At 39.1% G+C, this 25604-nt stretch overlaps 1 protein-coding gene and 1 non-coding gene across 4 annotated transcripts in view; one reads left to right on the top strand and one right to left on the bottom strand.

Annotated features, from left to right (window-relative positions):
* Nucleotides 1-25604, top strand: part of SHROOM4 (shroom family member 4) — a 216787-nt gene that overhangs the window by 134492 nt on the left and 56691 nt on the right. The gene's annotated exons all lie outside the window — the stretch shown is intronic.
* On the bottom strand, nt 21458-21559 carry LOC132225356 (U6 spliceosomal RNA). Its single transcript, XR_009450877.1, has one exon. It is a non-coding gene; the product is annotated as a U6 spliceosomal RNA (small nuclear RNA).

The raw sequence follows: 25604 nt of genomic DNA, 5'->3' as shown, positions 1-25604 counted from the left end.
GTTCTTCCAAGGTACCTTCCCACCTAAGTGTGAAGAGCTTAGCCAGAAGCATGATTACCTTCAGATTTAATAGAGACTCTGTAAATGTTAGTACTGCCTCTATCCCAACACTGTTGGCCAGGTACAGTGCTATCAATTCTCAAGTGCATCATTTTATTTATTTATTTATTTATTTATTTATTTATTTATTTTTTATTTTTTATTTTTTAGTTTCACCGTATTTATTATTCTCCACGGAAGTTACCTTAAATCCACCAAAATTTAGAGACACTAAGTTACATTCAGAAAATATGCAAATAAAATTTTTCCTCTTTTGTAAATATGAAAGACTATAGTTTTACAGGAACCCCAAGGTAGCCAACGGTTGGTATAATCAGACACATGATCCTTTTTATTCTTAAACTTCTTCATCAATAAGAAGTTAATCATAGGTAAATTATGCCACCATCAGTGGCATCTTCCTTCTCTTTCTTTCTCACCTGTGCATTCTACTTCTTTTCACCTTCACTAATAACCACCGTGGTCAGCAAACTGCGGCTCACGAGCCACATGCGGCTCTTTGGCCCTTTGAGTGTGGCTCTTCCTAAGCCTTAGGAGGACCCTAATTAAGTTAATCACAATGTACCTACCTATATAGTTTAAGTTTAAAAAATTTGGCTCTCAAAAGAAATTTCAATCGTTGTACTGTTGATATTTGGCTCTGTTGACTAATGAGTTTGCCAACCACTGACTAGGAGGAGGGATCTGGCTGATGGGGGAAAAGACCTTCCTTGCCAGAGTAATGGGGGCTCTTACTCAGTTGTCCTTTAAGGCAGTGAATCTCAAGGTGTGGAGCCAGAGCAGCAGCCTTTGGGTCACCAGGAGCTGGTTAGAAATACAAAGGTCCACCTCTGTAGGTGGGCCCAACACATCTGCATTCTAACAAGCCTCCAGGTGATTGTGAAGCACACAAGTTCTAGGACCACTGGATATCATGACAATCACCCACTGAGGAGTACACAGAAAATTCTGTACTCTTCTTAAAGACTTTCCCCAAATTTATTGGTTAAATGCAAAAAGAAAAAAGTCATGTATTAAGTCTGTGCCTTTAGACATATTGCAAATTAAGAAAATTTATCCCAAACAAATGTGACTATGGGGCATTTATCTTAAAAGTTACAATCTGAGGCTTGAGAACTTCAAAGCTTAAGGGTTTGTTTTTTTTTTTTAAAAAAAACTAATTCTTTTTTTTTATTGCTTAAAGTATTACAAAGGGTATTACATATGTGTCCTTCCCCCCCCCCCCGCCCTTGACAGTCCCCTAGCCTCCCCTTGTTGAAAGTATTACATATATCTCCTTTTCCCCCATTGACCTCTCCCCAGCTGCTCCCATCCCCAGCACATGCCCTCAGCCCCCTACTGTTCTGTGTCCATTGGTTATGCTTATGTGCATGCATATAAGCCCTTTGGTTGATCTCTTACCCCTCCTCTGCCCACCCTCTCCTGCCTTCCCTCTGAGGTTTGAAGGTCTGTTCCATACTTCTATGTCTCTGGATCTATTTTGGTTCATCAGTTTATGTTGTTCATTATATTCCACAAATGGGTGAGATCATGTGATATTTATCTTTCTCTGACTGGCTTATTTCACTTAGCATAATACTCTCCAGTTCCATCCATGCTGTTGCCTTCTTTTTTATAGCTGCATAGAATTCCTTTGTGTAGATGTACCACAGTTTTCTAATCCACTCATCTGCTGATGGGCACTTAGGCTGTTTCCAAATCTTAGATATTGTAAATTGGGCTCCTATGAACATAGGGGTGCATACATTCTTTCTGGCATCATTTCATTTAATAGTCACAGCTCTCTTATGAGGTATAAGGAATAAATATATTCCCGTATTACAGATGAGAAAATTGAAGTACCAAAGAAACGAAGTAACTGACATGTCCACGTTTTAGCCAAGTCCATCTGACTCCATATGTAGTTTGCTCTCTGTAACACCTAAGTTGGTTCCTACCTACCTACCTACCTACTTACTTTGCTTCTGTCTCAGTAATATTTTCAGAGGCTTTAAATTGAATATTTTAGGTGAGATCTAAAGAGATCCTTGTGTGACTTTAAAAATCCTTAGGCTATACATGCCTTTTCCTTTGCCTCCCCCTGTGAATATTATCCTTAGCAGTAACCTTGTACCCCTGTGGATCCCAGAGCAAAAGAAAGTGTAAATTGGTTTGAGAGGATAGAGTGTTTCTCAGTCATTCAGGCTTTTAGCTTTTCCTTGACCTTGGATGCTTGCTAGTCTAGGCAGAAAAACATACCGAGTTAATTGGCTCCTGGATGGGGTAAGGTGCTAGATGTGGGTCTGTTTGTAACTGAACTGAAGGTTATTGGCTTCTTACATTAAGACGTCCAACAGCCATCTGTTGAATGAAGGCATCTTCTTTCCTGATGTAAAGCTGGGTCAGTCTCAGTGAGAGGGAAAATGTTGTCATTTGTATTCTGCATTCCTCCTGTTTCTTTGGGGTGTGCTATGTTTAATAAAGCATGCATTAGGAGATACTAAAAAGAGAGATTTTAATCTAGTCTTTTTCTCCCAATATGTTTAAATTGACCCCAAAGTATATGTGTGTGAGTGTTTTAGACCAAGTATCACTGAAGAAGCTGACATCTCATTATGTGCAGGTTATTGCATTTGTGCAACAAAATCTCCCTTAAGTGATATATCTACTATGCGTCATAAAAAAATAGTTCACTTTATGTGTGCATGTTTTCATTTCAGGCATCTTTAATAGGAAAATATATTCTTGTAGATTAGTTTACAGTGTTTCTAAATAATAAATCATAAACACAAATAAAAGAAACATCTTAAATGTGCTTATTTGAGAGTCAATTATATGATTAACCTTATGTGCTTTTGCTATAATTCTTACTATTGTCATTTTTCCTTGTTATCAAACAATTCATTCTTGGAACATAAAGTACATAATTATGAATGTTAATATAGCACCCTGCTGCATCTCATCTACCTTTGCATTATAGCACAAGGTTACATGAGAGACACAAAGGTACTTTCATTATTCATAGTAACTGTAATTAGACACTCAACTTGAGATATAAATATATTCATTATTTACCCATTTTATGAATTATAATGTTCTTACATTGACTATAGAAAATAATGTTTACAATTCAATTGAGAATTGTGGAACCCTGTTTAAAAAATGAAAGAAAAGAATCTGTGTTATGGAGGATAGAGCAATGGAGTTGGGAGTTTTAATTGCAGGCTCGGAGTCCTCAGTGGAAATACTATTGGGCAAGTCTTTAACCTTCTCATAGTGTTATCTTTATGGCTAATTCAGGGCAATAATTTCCACCTGACAGACATCTGGTAAGGATTAAATAGGTATTTCATAAGAGAGTGCCTAGAAGCCAGTGAACATGTATTGTTTCTAATATGGCATTTGGAAGTTAAAAAGAAAGTAGCCACTTTCTAAATATTAATTCACCAAATATATTTTATATAGCAAGTTTTCATGACATAATTTCATTGATTTAATAAATAGTTTTTAGTTTAAGTGCTTAGCATGTACATAGTGGTATGCTAAACAATATGGTAGGGGTCACAGCAGGACAGGAGTATGCTCTAGCCTTGAACTCTAGTAGAAGATGATAAGACACATATAGGTGAAATGGTTGAGCAAGGAGGTAGATGAGTGTCCAAAAGAATGATACTAGCAGTGAGTGATTATATAGACTGGGAGAAGAATATCACAAGTAGATTACAAAAAGGTGAGTGGCTTGACCAATTCCTAAATGGTGTGTAAGAAGGCATAGAGAGGATGAAGAGAAATTTAGGTTTGGGGAATATTAAGGAGTCCAAATACAGCTTAAGACTTACATAGGGGGTCAGTAAGGTAAATGTGAACAATCTAAAGAAGGCTCAAAACAGCCTTTAAACTAAAAACTTTATTTAGTAAGCAATGGGGAGCTATTGCAGAATTATGAGTAGGTAAATAATAATGAAACTGGTGTTTGTGGAAAATTGGTGTGAGTTGCATAGGAATCCTCGTGCACTGCTGGTGGGAATGCAGACTGGTGCAGCCACTGTGGAGAACAGTATGGAGTTTCTTCAAAAACTAAAAATGGAGCTCTCATTTGATCCAGTAATCCCACTCCTAGAAATATATCCCAAGAAACTAGAAACACCAATCAGAAAGGATATATGCACCCCTATGTTCATAGCAGCACAATTCACCATAGCTAAGATTTAGAAACAGCCTAAGTGCCCATCAGCAGATGAGTGGATTGAAAACTGTGGTACATCTGTCTACGGCCATACCACCCTGAACGCGCCCGATCTCGTCTGAAAACTGTGGTACATCTACACAATGGAATACTATGCTGTGGTAAAAAAGAAGGAATTTTTACCATTTGCAACAGCATGGATGGAACTGGAGAGCATTATGCTAAGTGAAATAAGCCAGTCGGAGAAAGGTAAATGTCACATGATCTCACTTATTTGTGGAATATAATGAACAACATACACTGATGAACAAAAACAGATCCAGAGACACAGAAACATCAATCAGACCGTCAAACCTCAGAGGGAAGGTAGGGAAGGGTGGGAGTAAGGGGGAGAGATCAACCAAAGGACTTTTATGCATACATATAAGCATAACCAATGGACACAAACAGGGGGGTGAGGGAATAAGTGGGGGGGTTGGGGGTAATGGGGAGATAAGGACACATATGTAATACCTTAATCCAGTGGTTCTCAACCTGTGGGTCGCGACCCCTTTGATGGTCAAATGACCCTTTCACAGGGGTCACCTAAGACCATCCTACATATCAGATATTTACATTATGATTCATAACAGTAGCAACATTACAGTTATGAAGTAGCAATGAAAATAATTTTATGGTTGGGTCACAACATGAGGAACTGTATTTAAAGGGCCTGAAGGTTGAGAAGCACTGGCTTAATCAATAAAAAAATTTTAAATACCACATGATCTCACTCATTTATGGATAATAAAGACCATTATAAACTGATGAACAAATATAGATACAGAGGCAGAGCAGCATCAAACAGACTGTCAAACTACAGCGGGAAGGCTGGAGAGGGTTAAGGGGCGGGAAGGCTGGAGAGGGTTAAGGGGCGGGAAGGGGGGGTAAGAGATCAACCGAAGGACTTGTATGCATGCATATAAGCATAACCAATGGACATAAGACACTGGGGGGTAGGGAGGCCGAGGGAATGTCAAGGGAGGGAAAAAGAAGGAGACATATGTAATACTCTTTGTAATACTTTAAGCAATAAAAAATATATATATATAATAAAAAAGACAGTAAAATAAACAAACAAACAAACAAACATCACCTGCCCTTAACCTTCATCCTTCTCCAACTACCAGTCTTTAAAAAAAAATTTATTGATTAAGGTATTACTAATGTGTCTATCCCCCCATTGTCTCCTCATCTGCTGGAAGCCGGTCCATCCTTGCTGTTTCACACAGTCGCTGCAGGGAAGAAACATCTGCACAGCATATGTTTCAAGGGACCTGGCATATATGGCATACTATTCTTAATATGTTTGCTCCCCTTCTTAGCGCTATGTGTTTTAACCAAGGTCACCTCTCCGAGAAAGGTTGTTTCCCCAGGTGGGGATTTTCCCCTGGAGTTAGGGATTAACAGGACTAAGGAAGGGAATAAAACCCCTTAACTAAGTGCCAGGCGGGTAATTAATCACTTTAACTACAGACAATCGTGCTTAAGCTACATAATCTTTACTTAGGAAAATCTCCTTCAGTTACTTCCTTGTAGCTTAACAGAAAAATAGAGTAGTGACCTTGGAATGGAGATAACAAATGCCCTAACCTTTGGAATAGAATGGATAGGATTAAAATCAACTGGTATAAATACAGATGTAACAAAAGAATAAAGAGAGAACCTGGCTGGAGAACCTGGCAAAAGAACCTGGCTATGCTGATCAACTGAACGCTGTCTCCGTGTCATTCCTTCTTTGCCGACTCCGTCCATACCTTTGGGAACCCCTGGACCTGCTGGGGCTGGACCCCAACACTCATACCCCCAGTCTTTCCCTCACTCTCACCCCCTGTTGTCTGTGTCCATTGCTTATGCTTATATGCATGTATACAAGTCCTTTGGTTGATCTCTCCCCCTTACCCCCACCCTCTCTACCTTCCCGTTGAGGTTTGAGCATCTGATCGATGCTTCTCTGTCTCTATATCTGTTTTTGTACATCGGTTTATGTTGTTTGTTATAATCCACAAATGAGTGAGACCATGTGATATATATCTTTCTCTGACTGACTAATTTCACTTAGCATAATGCTCTCCAGCTCCATCCATGCTATTGCAAATGATAGGAGTTCCTTCCTTTTTACTGTGGCATAGTATTCCATTGTGTAGATGTACAAAAGTTTTTTAATCGACTCATCTGCTGATGGGCACTTAGGCTGATTCCAAATCTTAGCTATTGTAAATTGTGCTGCTATGAACATAGGGGTGCATATATCCTTTCTGATTGGTGTTTCTAGTTTCTTGGGATATATTCCTAGGGAGTGGGATCACTGGGTCAAATGGAAGTTCCATTTTTAGTTTTTTGAGGAAACTCCATACTGTTCTCCACAGTGGCTGCACCTGTCTGCATTCCCACCAGCAGTGTACCAGTGTTCCTTTTTCTCCACATCTTTGCCAGCATTTGTCATTTGTTGATTTGTTGATGATAGCCATCCTGACAGGTGTGAGATGGTACCTCATTGTCATTTTGATTTGCATGTCTCAGATAATTAGTGACTTTGAGCATTTTTCATATGTCTCTTGGCCTTCCTTATGTCTTCTTTTGAAACGTATCTATTTAGATCTGTTGCCCATTTTTTTGATTGGGTTGTCTTCCTATTGTTAAGTTGCATGAGTTCCCTGTAAATGTTGGAGATTAAACCCTTATTGGTGATAACATTGACAAATATGTTCTCCCATGCAGTGGGTTTTCTTGTTTTGTTGATGGTTTCTTTTGCTGTGCAGAAGCTTTTTATTTTGATGTAGTCCCATTTGTTTATTTTCCCTTTAGCTTCCATTGCCCCTAGGAGCTATGTTGGTGAAGATATTGCTTCAGCATATATCTGAGATCTTGCTGCCTGTGGATTCCTATAATATTTTTTTATGGTTTCCCGTCTTACATTTAAGTCCTTTATCCATTTTGTGTTTATTTTTGTGTATGGTGTAAGTTGGTGGTCTAGTTTCATTTTTTTGCATGTGTCTGACCAAGTTTCCCAGCACCATTTATTGAAGAGACTGTCTTGACTCCACTGTGTGTTCTTGCCTTCTTTGTCAAATATTAATTGAGCACCGTGGTTTGGGTCAATTTCTGGGTTCTCTATTCTATTCCATTGGTCTATATGTCTGTTCTTGTGCCAGTACCAGGCAGTTTTGAGAACAGTGGCTTTCTAATACATGCTGATATCTGGTATTGAGATCCCTCCTACTTTGTTCTTCTTTCTCAGAATCGCTGCAGATATTTGTTTTTTTTTGTTTTGTTTTGTTTTGTTTTTTTGTTTGTTTTTTTATTATTCCAGATGAATTTTTGGAGCGTTCTTTCTAGATCTGTGAAATATGCTGTTGTTATTTTAATGGGGAGTGCATTGAATTTATAGATTGCTTTGGGTAGTATGGACATTTTAATGATGTTGATTCTACCAATCCATGAGCACGATATGTTCTTCCATCTGTTTATGTCTTCCTCTATCTCTTTTTTCAATGTCTTGTAGTTTTCTGAGTACAGGTCTTTTACTGCCTTAGTTAAGTTTATTCCTAGGTATCTTAATTTTTTTGTGCAATAGTAAATGGGATTTTTTAAAAATTTATCTTTCTGTAAGTTGTATACAACTATTGCTGTATAAAAATGCCATAGATTTCCTGTTGTTAATTTTGTATCCTGCTACATTGCCAAATTCGTTTATTAAGTCTAATAATTTTTTGATGGAGTCTTTTTTTTTTTCTGTTCATCAGATTATTTATTCACTTGATTCTTAGATTCACTTGTTGATAGATGCATATTTGTTGTTCATAATTTGTATCTTTAACTTTTTCTTCCTCTTCCTCTTCTTAAAGGATACCTTTCAGCATTTCATATAATCCTGGTTTGGTGGTGATGAACTCCTTTAGCTTTTCCTTATCTGTGAAGCTCTTTATCTGACCTTCAATTCTGAATGATAGCTTTGCTGGATAAAGTAATCTTGGTTGTAGGTTCTTGCTATTCATCACTTTGAATATTTCTTGCCACTCCCTTCTGGCCTGCAAAGTTTCTGTTGAGAAATCAGCTGACAGTCGTATGGGTATTCCCTTGTAGGTAACTGAGTTTCTTTCTCTTGCTGTTTTTAAGATTTTCTCTTTGTCTTTTGCTCTTGGCATTTTAATTATGATGTGTCTTGGTGTGGTCCTCTTTGGATTCCTTTTGTTTGGGGTTCTCCGCGCTTCTTGGACCTGTAAGTCCATTTCTTTCACCAGGTGGGGGAAGTTTTCTGTCATTATTTCTTCAAATAGGTTTTCAATATCTTGCTCTCTCTCATCTTCTGGCACCCCTATAATTCTGATGTTGGTACGCTTGAAGCTGTCCCAGAGGCTCCTTACACTATCCTCGCATTTTTGGATTCTTTTTTCATTTTGCTTTTCCAGTTCGATGTTTTTTGCTTCCTCGCATTTCAAATCATTGACTTGATTCTTGCGCTCCTCTGGTCTGCTGTCGGGAGTCTGTATAATATTCGTTATTTCAGTCCGTGTGTGCTTAATTTCTAGTTGGTTCCCCAATATAAGATCGAGGGTCTTATTAGTTTTCGTGTAGATCTCATTAAGTTTATCGGCAGCTTCTAAACAGTTCTTGAGAGACCTTAAAAGTGTGGTTCTGAACTCTATTTCTTCCATTGACAATTTTGTCCTGTTTCTTTGTCTTCGCATTTTGTTATGCTTCCTTGGTGCACCCCCTAGTGGTCTTTGTTCACAGTCTTATAGATAAATCTTGATTGTTGTAGCTAATCCCAGGGAGGGTTTGACCTCCAGGCCAAGTGGCTATGAGAATCAGTCGTGTCAGCAGTGAGGAGAACTTCTGTCCCCTAGGGAGGTGCTAATCTAGCCTTTGCCTGAGGCTATCCGGCAAATGGTTCTGAGCTGGGCTTGGGCGGGGCGGGTCGCACAGGATCAACAGGGTGGGCCTGAGAGAGCAGTTATGGCGGCTCTCAGTCCTGTCCCCAGGGGCTCTGCCTCTCTGAGTCCCAGCACCCGCTGCAAAGCTCGGAGAGAAAGCTGCACTCGCTCTGACGGAAGCCAGACAGTCCCGCTTCTCCCGTTTGAGTCTGGGTCCCTAAAGACTCGCCTGTATCTGGAGCTCAGAGTCTGCGACTCCCTCCCGATTGAAAACAACAACCGCGCCCTCCGCCGCCAGCCCGCTCCGCGCACTCCGCACCTCAGAATTTGACTTCAGCACTGCGCCTCCTCTGAGTGTCCGTGTGCGTTTCTCTTTCCTCCTAGTTGTAGGACTTCCACTCAGCCAGCATTCCTGTGGTTCTGGGTGATGTCCGTTCCGTCTTTTAGTTTCACTTTTGAAGTAGTTGTTCAAAGCAGCAAACTCCGGCGTTAACCTATGCCGCCATCTTGGTTCTCCACTCTAAGTTCTGTGTCTTGCTGTCTTCTGAATTCTGTCTCATGAGTTCTGTCTTGTTGATTCTGTTCTAAGTTCTCTTGATGGAGTCTTTAGGGTTTTCTATGTACAATGTTATGTCATCTGTGAATAATGACAATTTTACTTCTTCTTTTCCAATTTGGATGCCTTTTATTTCTTTTTCTTGTCTGATCGCTATGGCAAGTACTTCTAGTACTATGTTGAACAGGAGTGGTGAAAGCAGGCATCCCTGTCTTGTTCCTGTTCTTAAGGGAAATGGTTTTAGTTTTTGTCCATTAAGTATGTTTGCTGTAGGTTTGTCATATAAGGCTTTTATTATGTTGAGGTATGATCCTTCTATTCCCACTTTTCTGAGCATTTTTATCAGAAAGGGGTGCTGGACTTTGTCAAATGCCTTTTCTGCATCAATCAATATGGTTATGTGATTTTTGTCTCTCAGTTTGTTTATGTGATGTATCACGTTTATTGATTTGCAGATATTGTACCAGCCTTGCATCCCTGGAATAAATCCCACTTGGTCATTGTGTATAATTTTTCTAATGTAATGCTGGATCCGGTTTGCTAGAATTTTGTTGAGGATTTTAGCATCTATGTTCATCAGGGATATTGGCCTGTAATTCTCTTTTGTTGTGGTGTCTTTATCTGGTTTTGGGATTAGGGTAATGCTGGCTTCATAGAAAGAGCTTGGAAGTGTGCCTACCTCTTGAATTTTTTGGAATGGTCTGAGAAGGATTGGTTTTAGTTCTTCTTTGAATGTTTGGTAAAACTTCCCTGTGAAGCCATCTGGTCCATGGCTTTTGTTTGCTGGAAGCTTTTTGATTACTGTTTCAATTTCATCAGTAGTTATCTGCCTATTCAGTTTTTTTTATTCTTCCTGATTGAGTTTTGGAAGCTTTTATTTTTCTAGGAATGTGTTTATTTCGTTGAGGTTGTCCAGTTTTTTGGAGTAGGGTTGTTTGTAGTATTTCTTCTTCTTCTTTTTTTTTTTTTTTTTTTTTTTTTTTTTTTTTTTTTTTACAATCCTTTGTATATCAGTAGGGTCAGTTGTTACTTCACCTCTTTCATTTCTGATTTTGTTCATTTGGGTCCTCTCTCTTTGTTTCTTGGTGAGCCTGGCGAGATGTTCATCAATTTTGTTTAGCCTTTGAAAGTACCAGCTTGTGGTTTCATTGATCTTTTGTATTGTTTTTTTTGTCTCTATGTCGTTTATTTCTGCTCTGATCTTTATTATTTCCTTCCTACTGGATACTGTGGGCTTTTCTTGTTGCTCTCTAATTCTTTAAGTTGTAAGGTTAGATAATTTATTACCAGTTTTTCTTGTGTTTTTTTTTTTTTTTTTTTGAGGTAGACCTGTAGAGCTATGAACTTCCCTCTCAGGACTGCTTTCATTGTGTCCCATAGATTTTGGATTGTTGTGTTTTCTTTGTCATTTGTTTCCAGGATGCTTTTTATTTCTTCTTTGATCTCGTTGGTAACCTAATCATTGTTTAATAGCATGCTGTTTATCCTCCAAGTGTTTGATTTTTTTCATTGTTTTTGTTGTAGTTGATTTCTAGTTTTATGCCATTGTGATCTGAGAAGATGCTTGTTATGATTTCTATCCTCTTGAATTTAAAGAGACTTTTCCTGTGTCCTAATATGTAGTCTATCTTTGAAAATGTCCCATGTGCCCTGGAGAAGAATGTATATTCTGTAGCTTTGGGGTGAAATATTCTGAAGATGTCAATTAAGTACATCTGATCTAGTGAGTCATTTAGGATTGCTGGTTTTTTGCTGATTTTTTGTTTAGAGGATTTATCCAGTGGTGTCAGTGGGGTAGTAAAGTCCCCTACTATGATTGTATTGCTATAAATCTCTCCCTTGATATCTTCCAGAAGTTGTTTTATGTATTTGGGTGTTCCTATATTGGGTGCATATATGTTTACCAGAGTTATATCTTCTTGTTGAATCGATTCCTTTAGTATTATGTAGTGGCCTTCCTTACCTCTTGTTATGGCCTTTACTTTGTGGTCTATTTTGTCAGATATAAGTATCACAACCCGAGCTTTTTTCTCATTTCCATTTGCCTGAAAAAATTTTTTCTATCCCTTCACTCTCAGTCTGTGTGAATCCTTTGTCCTGAGGTGGGTCTCTTACAGACAGCAAATATATGTGTCATATTTTTTTATCCATTCAGCTACCCTATTTCTTTTGGTTGGTGCATTTAATCCACTTATGTTTAATGTTATTATTGACTAGAGGCCCAGTGCATGAAAATTCATGCATTGGTGGGGGGGGTTCCTCAGCCCGGCCATCCGAGGCTTGCCTGTGCCTCAGGCCCACCCTGGGCGGCTGCTGGGCAGCTGACATCTGAGGCCTGCCTGCACCTCGGGTGTCGACTGGGCAGCTGCCATCCAAGACTTGCCTGTGCCTTGGGCCGGCTCTGGGTGGCTGGGGGGCTGAGGGCAGGTCCGGCTGCACTGTGCACCTGCTGCCCCCCAGCGAGGGTGAAAGGACTGGGGGACTCCAGCAGGGCTGAGGGGACTAGGTGCCACCATCTTTGTGATGTGTGATGGTCAATTTGCATATTCTCTCTTTATTAGATATAGATAGGATGTTTGTTTGTTGTCATTTTTATTCTTAATGTTTGTGTTTCTTCTTGCCTTTCTGTTTCTCCTTTTTAAAGCAGTCCCTTTAGCATTTCTTGCATTGCTGGCTTGGTAGTAATAAACTCTCTTAGCCCTTTTTTGTCTGTGAAGCTCCTGATTCCACCTTTAATTTTGAATGATAGCCTTGCTGGATATAGTATTCTTGGATTCAGTCCCTTGCTTTGCATCACTTTGTATATTTCATTCCATTCCCTTCTTGCCTGGTGTGTTTCTGTTGAGAAGTCAGTTGATATTCTAATAGGAGCTCCCTTGTAGGTAACTTTCTGTCTTTCTCTGGCAGCCTTTAAGATTATTAGTTTGTTGTTGGCGTTTGCCAATTTAATTATGATGTGTCTTGGTGTCAGTCTTTTGGGGTTCATCTTGTTTGGGATTCTGTGCTTCTTGGACTTGCATAGTTTTTTTCTTGCCAATATCAGGGAAGTTTTCTGTCATTATTTCTTCAAACAGGTTTTCTATTCCTTGCTTCTCTTCCTCTCCTTCTGGTACCCCTATTATGCAAATATTGTTTTGTTTTGTGTTGTTCCAAAGCTCCCTTAGGCTCTCCTCCTGCTTTTTAAATCTTCTTTCCAATTGTTGCTGTGTTTGTGTTTTTTTCCTACCTTGTCTTCTAATTCGCTGATGCAGTCCTCAGCCTCTTGTAGTCTACTGTTTAAACCTTCCATTGTGTTCTTTATTGCAACTATGTCATTCTTCATCTCTTGATTCCTTTTCATGTTGGTGACATTCTCATTCAGCTCCTTATAATTTTCATTGAGTCGTATTTGTCATTGAGTTGTGTGTATTTGTCATCCAGCCGTTTGAGCATCCTTATAACCATTACTCTGAATTCTTTCTCTGATATGTTTCTAGCCTCAGTTTCATTTAACTCTTTCTGGTGATTCTTTTTTTTTTTCTTTCCTTTGGGGATTGCTTTTTTGTCTTCCCATGTTTTGCTGTAATGTTTTAACTGTAGATCTGATTGTTTTGCTACCCATATTCTTTTGGGGATGGTGCTACTGTTGTGATCTCTCAGGTCTCCTGGGCTTGGTAATCTAGCATAGCTCCCTACTTGAGCTATTTGGGTTCTCTTGATGTAGGCCTATGAGCCGGAAAGGTGCATCTGTGGTGTCTAGATGTCAGCAGCAGCCGTGGAGGGGGGTGTACCAATTTTTGCTGTCTTATGCCCTTGGTTGAAGTCTCGTGTGCCCAGCGGGGACTCACAGTGGCACTGGAAGAGCGTGCAACTCTAGTGTCCAGAGTTCTGTAGCTGTGGGTTGGGCAGACTCAGTTTTTGCTGCTGCACCTGTGGTGGATAGGCGCGCGCTCCCAGTGGAGGTTTACAGAGGCACCAGTGGTGCGTTTGCCAGTGTGGCATACTGAAGCACTCTGAAGGGCCCTGATACTGAAATCATGTAATTGAGGTTTCTGTGGGCAGGTATCCAGGGTGAGTGAATTCAGAATTTCTACTGCCGGGGGAAGTGCATCCATGTTTGTCCAAGATTGCACCTAGTGGGAGTTCGCTGTGGCTCCCATGAGCGCCTTGTGGATAGATGGGGTCTAGGTGCTTGCTCATTGGAAATGTGCGACTGTGGTGGTGAGTTTGCCAGCGCAGAGCTCTGATGCACTCTGAGGGTCCCTGGTGCTAAAGATGCACAGCTGGGTTGTCTGTAGGTAGTTATTCAGGATGCGGAAATTCAGAATTTCTACTGCGGGGCAGTGTGCCCCTGTCTGTTCAAAATCACACCCAGCAGGGGTTCACAGCGGCATCCAAGAGCTGCCTATGGAGTGGTGTGCCCTGAAGTCTGCATGCTGGAAACGTGCAAATGTTGGAAATGCGCGAATGTGGCATCCAGAGTTCTGCCACTGGGGAGGGGGGAAGTTGCACTTACTGCTGTGGGAGCAGTGCACCTTTGGAGGTGGAGGTCCCAGGGTCCGTGGGTCTGTGGGTGGGGCAGCAGGATTTTGGCTGGAGTGGCTGCTGGGTTGTGGGCAGTGTCCAAGACCTATCTGGGTGGTGGGGTTGATGAGTTCCTAGAAGAGGCCGCTCTCCCCTTCAAGATGGCGTGGGCTCTGTGCCCGAGTCCCGCAGTCCAGGGAGTGCCCGCAGAGGTGGTAGTCTCTCCCTGTCCAAGAGAGCCTGGTCTGCCAGCCCCTGCTGCTCCTGCCTGATTTAACTGTCCCTCACTCACTCACACACACACACCACACACATCCACACTCTCTCCTTTCATCCCCTCACTCACTCACTTCCTATCCCTCACCTCTGTCCTACCAGACGCCATCTTTTCCCACTCCCCAACTACCAGTCTTTTTACTTTCACAGCCAGGCTTCTTAGGCTCTTAAAAAGTATTCTTAACATTCATTGTCTCTGTTTTCGTATCTCCCATCTCCTTACTACAACCTGGCTTCTGCCTGTACCACGACTGTTTTCTATATAGTTCCAAAATGAATTATGTCCTCCAGACTGCAAAAAAATATCAAGGAGCAACTTTCCTTATCTTTTTCCAGTGGGCATTTTTCAATAGTAGTTTTCAGTAGTGTAATACAGTGGAAAGAACATAGATAGTCCTTGTTATATAACGGAACTAGTGTCAAATCACATATCCACTGGCTGACCTTTTGTAAGTTACTTAATCATAACTTCCTCATCTATAAGATGGGAATAATGATATCTACTTTACAGATTTATATGAGTAAATGAGGTGATATGTATAAAACCCTTTGGAAATAGTAGTTGGATGAGCTCTTCTTTCTGGAAATTTCTTCCCTTTGATTAATTATCAAACAATTTTTTTCAGGGTTTTATTCCTACTAATTATTTTTAGCTCTTCTTCCTTAATTTGTCTCTTAACCACTTATATATCCTAAAACAGTAGTCCTCAAACTTCAGTGTGCATTAAATCCTCTGGAGAGTTTCTGACCAATAAATTGTCAGGTAATGCTGGTGCTACTAGACTGAGGACTGAACTTTGACAACCACTATCTAGAGTTCTGTCTTAGACCTTCTTTCTCATTTAAACATTTCTCTGAGACTTTGGGTATCACTAATTACTGCCAGATATCGATATCCAGAGAAGACCACACTCCTAAATTTCAGATTACCATTTTCAACTGCATATTACACTTCTCCATCAAGTAGTTTCCCAAACAAATCATAATGCAACATGCCCAAACTGATTCTAAAACACATATGGAAATATAAATGTATAAGCTGATTCAGGAAAGAGCTGAAAAAAGAAGAGTATTAATGGAGAAAGGGACCTTACATGTTGAAAAAGGTTCTCTTAATATATAAAGAGATTGTGAGATTGAAAATTTCTAAAGAATATACCAACAAACCATTTGAAGGAGGAAAAAAGGAACTAAGCAGGCAGTCTGGAGAAAAAGTTGGCTTATAAAAAATAAATGAAAAGATGCTCAAGAACACAAATAATTAAAGAAATATAAATTAATTTAAGCAACAACTCTCACCTTAAATTACAACCTTCACTTATCAGAATGGCAAAAAAAAGAGCATTTAATATATCTATTTTTCGGCAAGCATGTTGAGAAACACATACTTTTACCTTTCTATATATCTTGCTACTCAAAATGTGATCCTAGGACCAGCAGTATCTGTATCAACCAAGAGCTTATTAGAAATGCAGCCCCATCCCAGGCCCATTGAATCAGAATCTGCATTTTAATGAGATCTCCAGGTCATTTGTTTGCACATGAAAGTTTGAAAAGCACTGCTCTAATATATTGTTAGTGGAAGTACAAATTAGCATAACCTCTTTGGATTTCAGGAGACTTTACAACAACTAAACATTTGCATACTCTTTGAACCAAAATTCCGTTTGTAGGAATTTATCTAACAGATATAACCATGCATGTATGTAAAGATGTACAAAAGTATTCATTGCAGCAATATTTGTATTAGCAAAAATTAGAAACAACCCCAGTGTTCCTTAATTGGGCAAAGGGTAAATAAACTATGAAAAATCCAGACAGTGCAATACTGTGTAGTTATTAAAAATCTGTGGAAAAGTACATGCAGATAGGAACTTATCTTCTAGATGTATTGTTAAGCACAAACAGCAAGGTTCTGAACAGTATTATTATAATGCCCATTTTATAGTTAATGTGAGGCAGAGATGTTAAATAACTAGTTTAAAGCCACACAACTAGCAATGGAGGATTTAGATTCAGACAGTCTGGTTTCCAGGGCTTATTCTCTTAACACTATGCTATACTGCTGCTCAGGAGTAAACAAAAACAAGAAACTGTTTACTGTGTTTCCACCTGGAGTCTTTCTCATTATACATGCCTTTGTACTATATGAATTGTTTGCCTTCTGCAAGTATTGCTTAAAAAATAAGAAATACTTAAAAATCAACTTGTCCAAAATTGGAATAATTCCCCTCTACTCTTCTGCTGGCATTGGTGACAGACAGAATCATTCATTGAAATGAGAAATCTGGCAGGCATCCTGGATTTCCTCTTCTTTACCCCTCACATCTGTCTAATCAGGCACCAAGATTTGTTGGTTCTATCTCCTAGACAAGATAATTCTCAAATCTGCCCCCTTAACTCTATCCCTGAATTATAGAACTTGGATTATAACATTTATTTCCTAATTGGTCCACTTGCTTCTTTTCTCCCTACAAAATTCTAACATACTAGTATACATCTTTACAAAATGCAAATCTGGTTCTGCCAGTGTTGCTTAAAATCTTATCACTGGCTCTCCAGTGCCTGTGAGAAAAGTCCAAACTCATTAACAACCTAGATCTTTTACATTCTAGCCCAGCCTGCCGCTCTAGCCTTACTTCCCACCACCCCTCTTCATATATTTTACCCTCAGGATATAAATTTTTCCTCACATTTCCATAATTTTAACATGCTATTCCTTCTACAGAAATACTTTTCATCTGGATAAATTCCTATCCTTCCTTAAAGACCAGATTTTAAGCATGATCTCCTTTATGTAGATTTCTCTGGCTGCAAGCTCTAAGAAATTATGCATTCTTTACCGTGCTCTCTCAGTGTACCATAGGAAATGTCTCCATTATCAAAGCACTCCTGCCTGAATGCTAGGCATTCACACTCCTTATGGACCCCAATGTGGATGCAGTATCCTTCAGCCTGCTTCTCTAGCTCTCCCCCATGGCTAGATCAGGCTTTCCCCCCGAGGCCTACCATGGGCCCCCAGCACTCTTCTTGCTTACCTAGAACATCTGGGAGATTTTCCCTTTTATTTTCAATTTTAGATTCATCATCCCCCCCGCCCCCATCCTTCTACTCTATCTTTAGGCAAGGCCAGTTAGAATAATGGTTAAGAACACAGGCTGCCTAGGTTCTAATACCATCTCTATGACTTTTTAGTTCTGTGATCATGGGCAAGTTACTCAACCTTTCCAAGCCTCTGATTTTCTCCTCTTCAAAATGGGGATGACACTTGCCTCATAGGGTTGTTATGGAGTATTACATATTTTATTATTTGGCCCAGCTGGCATGGCTCAGAGGATGAGCGTCAACCTCTGAACCAAGAGGTCATGGTTCGATTCCCAATCAAGGCACATGCCTGGGTCGTGGATTTGATCCCCAGTGTGGGGCATGCAGAAGGCAGCTGATCAATGACTCTCTCTCATCATTGATGTTTCTATTTCTCTCCCCCTCTCCTTCCCTCTCTGAAATCAATAAAAATATTTTAAAAAATATTTTAATATTTGTAACATATAGAAAACACTGGTTTTGAGATAAAAATGCCTAAATTGTGAGGTGGGAGAACCTTCTCAAATTGGCATAGGAGGCAAACCTTTTTCTCCTTTGGGACTCTTTTCTACTAAAAGTGGCTTATTAAGATTGGGAACAAGTATACGTGAAACAACAAATCTCCTGTAAATTTGGTCTATTTACCCAAATGGATAGATTGTAAGTTTCTTGAGGGCAATAATCATAGTGCAGACATATTAAACTCCTTGGCACCTACTAGACACAGGGTCTATTCCCATCACTCTTAAAATTAAATCCAGAGTTCTTATAACCCACTCACCTAGCTCCTGGTTTCTTCTCCAACTTTATTTCCTACTCTTCTTAGTCTTGCTTATTTCACTCTGGCCACATTGACTTTCATGCTGTTCTTACACCATAGCCAGATAATTCTGTTTTAGACCATTACCCTTGCTGATGCATCAGCCTAGTATATTTTTCCTTCAAATATTCACCTGGCTCCTTTCCTGTGTTCACGTAGGTTGCTGCTCAAATATCACCTCCTAGCAGAGGCCTTTCCTGACCTCATTCTCTAAAATACCATTGGCTCCATGCTCCTCTTGTCAGTCAGTCTATCCTTTGCCCTGCTTTCCCTGTCTTCATAGCATTTATTACTATCTGACATATGTTTATTGAACTGAGATCTATGAGAACTGAGGTCTTGTCTGTTTTGTTCATTGCTTTGCCCCAGCACCTTGAACAGTGCTTGCTTGGCTTTCAATGACTAACAAATGAATCAATCATTCAATGACTAAATAAATGAATGAAGTCAGTGTTAGTACCTGTGCAGAAGGGGATATATAGCAAATTTTTTTCACTCTTAGAATTTTGAATATTTCATAATTTTCATTCCATGATTCTGTCTTTCAGCTTTAGCATTTTCAAGTTAAATCTATATCCATGTATAGGTTTTGTTTCAACTTTACAAACATCACCTTGATAAAATTTAAAATCCAATTTAAGTCAAGTCCAAGTTTCAAAAAAATAGCTGATCAGTTTGTTCTCCATCCCAAGGGGAAAGAATGTGTATAATTGAGTGTGTGTGTGTGTGTGTGTGTGTGTGTGTGCGCACACACACACACACGCATGTATGTTTGGGAAGATGGGAGAAGAGCAGTCCATGTTCCCCAGAAGGAGAATAATTTAATTTCAATTCTGCATTTTTTGTAAATTGTTTCAAAACCATTTTAAAAACCGAATTGAAAACCAAAGAAGTGAAAGCTTTATGAACTAGAGGTTTGTAAATATAAATATATCAGAGCAGTAAATTTCTCAGGAGCTCATGCAGAGTATTATGGAACTGTGTGAAAATGTGTGAAAAGAACCTCTGAAAGGGAGGTAGGTATAGGGCAGCTGCTTGCCAGCTCATATATTCCCACAACAAGGGGAGCTGTGACCTGAGAATTTCCCTCTTTTTTTCTGGGACCTTCCTCACTATGAAGTAGTATGTTCCTGCCCCTGGAGCCTAAATTCTATTTGAGCAGTTTCTCTCTATTATATACAAAGCCACTGGCAGTTGGAGGGAGGGTCCCAGCCTGCCTTAGAAGACAAGACCCTACATAAGTCAAAGCAGCAGTCAGTAGTTTAAAGAAACAATTTGAAAATCTTTTAGATGTATGGCAGCATTTAGAGGGATGGGTCTCAAACTTGAGCGCACATCAGAATCACTTGGAGAGGGCTTGTTAAAATTCAGATTGCTGTCCGTCCCCCCGAATTTCTGATTCCCAGAAATTTAGAAGCAGATAAATTTGGTTCAAGCCTTGTGTGATTTACTTCACTTCTCTGACCTGAGTTTCTTCTTTTGTAAAGTATAGTTTATAAAGCTGTAGTAAGGAATAAATGGAATGATGTCTGTGGAAGTTCTTTGTGAAGTGTAAACATGATATACAAATATTAGCAGTTAGATGGCTTCACAATTGGTACTTGCTGCTACCCCCACCCACCAGATTTCCCTGTGCTTTGTACCCTCTCCACCCAACTTTGTCCCAACCAAGTCCATCAGGCACCCGGAAAGAAACTAAAGCCAAAAAGGCCCTGAGCAGCAAAAATTATTTTGTTTTCAATTCAATGGGCACAGCCTTGATGCTGACTTTGATTTGACCTCCTTTTTCCTCTGCCTGTGTCCCCTAAACTTGCTCCTTGTTTTTCCAGCCCTGGCAGCTCACACAGCAAAGAACAGCTCCCAGTGCTAATATTGAGGTAAAAAGTGTCAGATTGAGTTTTTAAAAAATTAGTAGAATAAACAGAGGAAGCCACTGCTAAGTAGGAAAGCATTTGTCGGGGAAAGCATTTTGCTAAGTTGGTGGGCTATAAGCTGATTTCCTTAAGGGCAACATCCACATGTTTAAAATAGTTAAGTGGAAGTACAAGTATAATTGCAGATTCCTGAGGAATATGTCAGATAATTCTAACAAACAGTTGCCAGGATACATGATATGTGTATATAGAATGGTGTTCTTTTCTTTGGAAACCTTTTCTCATTCCATGTATTCCATGAGTAATACATAAGGCCCGACCAGTGTGGCTCAGTGGTTGAGTGTCAACCTATGAACCATGGTTCGATTCCCAGCCAGAGCACATGCCCGGGTTGTGGGCTTGATTCCCAGTAGGGGGCGTGCAGGAGGCAGCCGATCAATGATTCTCTCTCACTACTGATGTTTCTCTCCCTCTCCCTTCTTCTCTGAAATCAATAAAAATATATACTTTTTAAAAGTAATACATGTGTAGTATAAAAAATTTCAAAAATTTAAATAAGTGTAAAATAATTTAAATGACCTTTAATTCTGCTACAGACAGATAAATACCTACTGGTAAGAGTACATTCCATCCTAGACTTTGAATATGTATATGCTTGTATATAAATATATGTATATACATTTTTTAAATTGGGCTGGTACTATGTACAGGTTTGTATATACTTTTTCTTTCACTTATGATTATATCATGAGCCTTTTCTGAGATCATTAAGTAGTCTTCAAAAGCATGGTTTTTATGGGAAAAAAAAGGACACATATGTAATACCCTTTGTAATACTTTAAGCAATAAAACAATTTTAAAAAAGCATGGTTTTTAATAGCAGACTATTATTGTCTCATGTAGATGTATAGTTCTTCACCTAATTCTTCCTAAATGTTGGATGGTTAGGCTGTTCTTAATTTTACCATTGTAAGTAACCCTGCAGTGGATGACACTTCATGTACATAAATCAATGTGTGTATCTCTAATTGCTCTCTTAGGATAGGTTCCTAAGAGTGGAAAAACTGGATCAGAGGGTAGGAACCTTTTAAAAACAGATATAATTCATATAACATAATTTAAATACTTTCAAATACATAATTCAGTGGGTTTTAGTATGGTCACAAGGTTGTGCCACCATTACTGCTATCTAATTCCAGGAAAAAAAATGTGGAGTGCTTCACAAATTTGTATGTCATCCTTGTGTGGGGGCCATGCCAATCTTCTCTGAATCATTCAATATTAGTATATATTGGCTGAAGCAAGAACATTTTTTATGTCTCTTGATAACATGACAGATTTCTGTCCAGCAAATGTGTATCTGTACCCATCCTCACCTCTTTTATTGTTTTGCCTCTTTATTACGTCTTCTTCCTCTTCCACCTGAACTGTAGCTGTACAGTAGAGATCTGCCACCCAACATCTTTCCTTTGCATACAGTACTGTGGGTAATCACATCTACTACAATAGCCTTGCCTGCTTGCCTCCTCTCTGTGGATAATGACTACATGGCCATAACCTGTCCTAACCTCTTTCCAGCACTGCATCCCAGACTCAAGGCTTTTGCTGGGCATGCCTATCTACATAATTTGACAGCACAATAAACAAACTTGTGTCTAAAATCAAACATGTATCCTGAAGCCAGCTCCTGCTTTCCACTTCCCTTTCTAAATTAGTGATAACACCATTCTCATAGGTGTTTCAGTCATCTTAACTCTTCTTTTTCCTTTATATTTAATTAGTAGTCCAACCCTGTTGATTCTGTCTTGCATGTTTTCTATCACATTATTCCCTTCTTTTTTCACCTTTTCTGATATTTAATAGATTACCTTTTTAATAAAGATGTCAGTTATGGAGTGTTTTGTGAGATGTTATACTTGGACATTTCTTCTTTACTGATCCTTCATTTGGTTGTTTTGGAAAAGAAGATGCTCCCCCCGCCCCCTTGGGGATAAGATCTGGTTTTATATTTAACATTTCTGCTTTATATTTGATGTTACTTTGAGTTGCCTCTTTTTCCTGGTGATCATGAACCACCTGCTGTTTTTTCATTTGGAGATTATGTTTCACTGAGTATTTATTATAATTTCAGCTTTAAATATCACATTTTCATGCATTTAATGCATTTAATCCTTACTGTGAAACAGATTAATGGACATTTGGTGTAAAGCTTAGGAACATTAATTTAGTTCACTCTGGTTTATTTAACTGTGTTGCAGTGCTACTGGGATACACTTTTTCAGGACATGTCTACAAGTTGAGAGAGGATGTCAGATCATAATAGCATGCCATTTCATTTTCTCATGCTGCCCAACAGTTTGATAAAGAGCACTCTTAGGGAAAAATAAATAATAGTTTTTCATTTCATTTTCAGCTTGATATTCTCATCTCCAGCTTCTAAACTATCCTGTCATCTGTTTCTGGTACCTTGTTTTGACCCCTCATCCTAACTCTAAGATAATTTCTTGGTCTGTTCATCATTCCTCTTCCTATTTTTGCTTCTTTGAATATTTTATTCTTTTTTCATGTTTTTTTAAATTTAAAAAATATGTTGTTGAAAATATTACAGCTGTCCCCCTTTTTCCCCATTGACCCCCTCCTCTCCACTCCTCTCCCCTCCCCAGACCTTCACCCTGCTAATGTCTGTGTCCATGGATTATACATATATGCATATAAGTTTTTTGTTGATCTCTTCCCTCCCCCACTTCCCTCTGAGATTCCATAATGTGTTGTATGCTTCCATGTCTCTGGATCTATTTTGTTTGTCAGATTATTTTGTTCATTAGATTCCTTATATAAGTGAGATCATATGATACTTGTCTTTCTCTGGCTTATTTCACTTAACATAATACTCTACAGGCCCCTCCATGCTGTCTTAAAGGGTAAGAGATCCTTCTTTTTTTATAGCTGCATAGTATTCCATTGAGTAAATGTACCCTTTTTTAATTAAGAAGAGTTGGCTACAACTTGATAAGGGGCATTCATGAAAAACCTACAGCCAAAATCATACTTAATGGTAAAAGACTTAATACTTTCCCTTAAGCTCAAGAACAAGACAAGGATGTCTGCTCTCATCATTTCTAGTCAACATTATACTAGAGATTCTAGCCTGGAACCTCCAAAGGCTTTCTCTTGCCTTTTGGATTATGTAACATAAATGCTTTAACCTGACACTTAAGGGCCACCATGTTCTTGTATCACTCTAATTTTACTTCCTATGTGTCTTATAGAAACTGTGTGTCCTTCCTACAGCATATTCCTGCTTTCCCCACTCATGTTTAAACAAAACCTGGCATAACCTCTCCTCCAGTTTTCTATAGTTGAAATTGTACTGAGTCTTCAAAAATTAGCTTGGAGTCTCTATAAAGTCTTCTTTGATTCAACCAGCTTTGCTTTCTTTTATTTAACTCTCCTTTTGTTAGCATTTCCTTTATGACATGACATTCTGTTCTGTTTAATGGTTACATAGGTATTTTTATTTACCCCTATCACACTGTAAATACCTTGAGCACCTTGATTATATTTTCTTGGTTTTGGTGTGTTTCATAGTAACACTACAAGCACCTTAAATGTAGAAAGAAGCTTTATAAATGCTAGAATAAAAGAATGGTGAAAACTGCCAACATTTTTTTTTAGAACTACTAATGACTCAGTTTCAGGAATTAATTGTGTGCTAAGAAGAAACAAATGCCAGATGACCCAAATATCATGGTTTATTCTTTTCCCTCATTCTCCACATACAACCCATCAAAAAATACTGTCAGCTTTACCTCTTCAAGATACCTAATCAAATTTCTTTTCTTTATGCCTACTGCTTCTTCCCTTGAACAAACCACCATTATCTCTTATCTATAAGAGCTTTTTAAAACTGGAACCCCAGATTCTGCTCTTCTCCTACCTAAATTCATCAACCAAGTGAGATCTTCATGAAACTTAGATCATGGTAGTCCCCTGCTTAACAACCTCTAGTAGTTAACTATACTGAGAATAAAATGTAAACTTCTTTCCTTGACTTTGAAAAATTCCATGATCTGGCCTTGGCACTTCCCCAATCTCACCTCCTACTACTGTCCACCTTGCTCGCTGTGCTCTAGCTCTGCTGAACGTTGGCCCTTCTTCATTGTCATGTTTGTTCAAGGCAGAATGAGTAGGTAGTTTTGGTTCTATCTGGGTCCTGGCTATTGTTAGTTATTGTCCTACAGCTTCGTGTCTTTAGTAGTGCAGATGGCCAGAAGTAATTCCAAGGGCTTTGAGACTTGACCACAAAACCTTTGTGGATTCTATCTCTCCACTGAAAAGTGGTATCTCCAATAATGAGTTTGAGATTAGTGATATTTGGCTTAAAGGGAGAAGAAATGAAATCTACAATTCCCATAATCTTCTTCCCAAGGAATGCTACAAATATGTCTTCTAGAAACCAGAGCTGGAGGGCAAACATCCTCCATCTTCTTTATCGCTCTTGATATTGGTGTAGGAAATTGAGCATCACAGCAAAATCTGACTCTATGGATGGTTCTCTATGAACCTGCTGTCATTTTCCCTGTGTGCTCCTCTGAAGTCTCTGTCAGCCCTCTTAGCTTTTGTATATACAGGAAAGAGACAAAAACTATCTTCAGTTATTCAGTTCTTGATTGTTCCCCTTACTCCTAGAAGCTGCAAAATGTGCAAAATTCCCCTCCTTGCTTTTGGGATAACTGATAAGAAATAGTCTATGATGGGTATGTTTTATCAGACTATGCATAGAAAACCTAGAATATACTCCCCAGCCCATTCTGAAAGGGAATTCCATGTATCGTTTTCCTAAACTCCTAAACATTTTCTAGCCCCTAATATTTGAAAAACTCTCCCACATCATTCATATGGTTGCCTCCTTCCAACCTTCTTTAGAAAAAGATGTGCTCCCATGTTTTAAAGATTCCAATGTGAAAATGAAATGGAGAAATGAAAATAGAAGGTTAAATGCAAAAGCACTAACCAGATGAAGTTATCACTCTCTATTTACAAAGCCAAAAGGCACACCCTGACACACACCACAGCATTTGGTGGAGTCTTTATTTCCACCCCAACATTCCCTTCATTTCCTATTCACTATCCTGGCTTTCTTTTGGTTAGGTATGAATCCTGAGGTGGAAGGTAGAGAAGGGGATCCAGCAGATTTATATGAAAGATCTTGACCTGGCTATTCAAAGGATTGTGTGGAGAGGTGGGAAAGGTGGGAAGGCAGAGCTGGGTAACAAAAGCCCCAGCTACATAAAGTACTCATATCTGAGATGACCCAGATTATAACTTTTCCAGACTGAAAAGAAAGCCA

This window comes from Myotis daubentonii, chromosome X (assembly GCF_963259705.1).
Source record: "Myotis daubentonii chromosome X, mMyoDau2.1, whole genome shotgun sequence".
Lineage (NCBI taxonomy): Eukaryota > Metazoa > Chordata > Mammalia > Chiroptera > Vespertilionidae > Myotis > Myotis daubentonii.
This window is presented reverse-complemented; position numbering and strand designations above follow the sequence as displayed.